Raw genomic sequence first — 264 nt, forward strand, 5'->3', positions numbered from 1 at the left:
TTCCAAATTCGCTGTTAATTAGATGAATAAGTGAGAATTACGACCGTCATCATCTTGAATTTGAGGTTTGTTCGAGTATGCACGCACTCATTATTCCGTCTGCCAATCTCCAAACTAATTCTTTTGTCTAATTTCAAAGCTTTTTTTTTCCCGAATATCTTATCTAATTTCTAACCACTGTTGTCACCGCGGCATATCGCGATCCGCTCTTCGTGTGTCAAGAGGTGATCAAACTCCCGAAATATGATCTCACATCGTAGTCAC

The 264-nt window shown here is 39.4% G+C and overlaps 1 protein-coding gene across 1 annotated transcript in view; it reads right to left on the bottom strand.

The window, feature by feature from the left end:
- Positions 1-264, bottom strand: part of LOC119589186 (formin-like protein 7) — a 120,422-nt gene that overhangs the window by 24,533 nt on the left and 95,625 nt on the right. The gene's annotated exons all lie outside the window — the stretch shown is intronic.

Source organism: Penaeus monodon, chromosome 25 (assembly GCF_015228065.2).
Source record: "Penaeus monodon isolate SGIC_2016 chromosome 25, NSTDA_Pmon_1, whole genome shotgun sequence".
In the NCBI taxonomy this organism is placed as follows: domain Eukaryota; kingdom Metazoa; phylum Arthropoda; class Malacostraca; order Decapoda; family Penaeidae; genus Penaeus; species Penaeus monodon.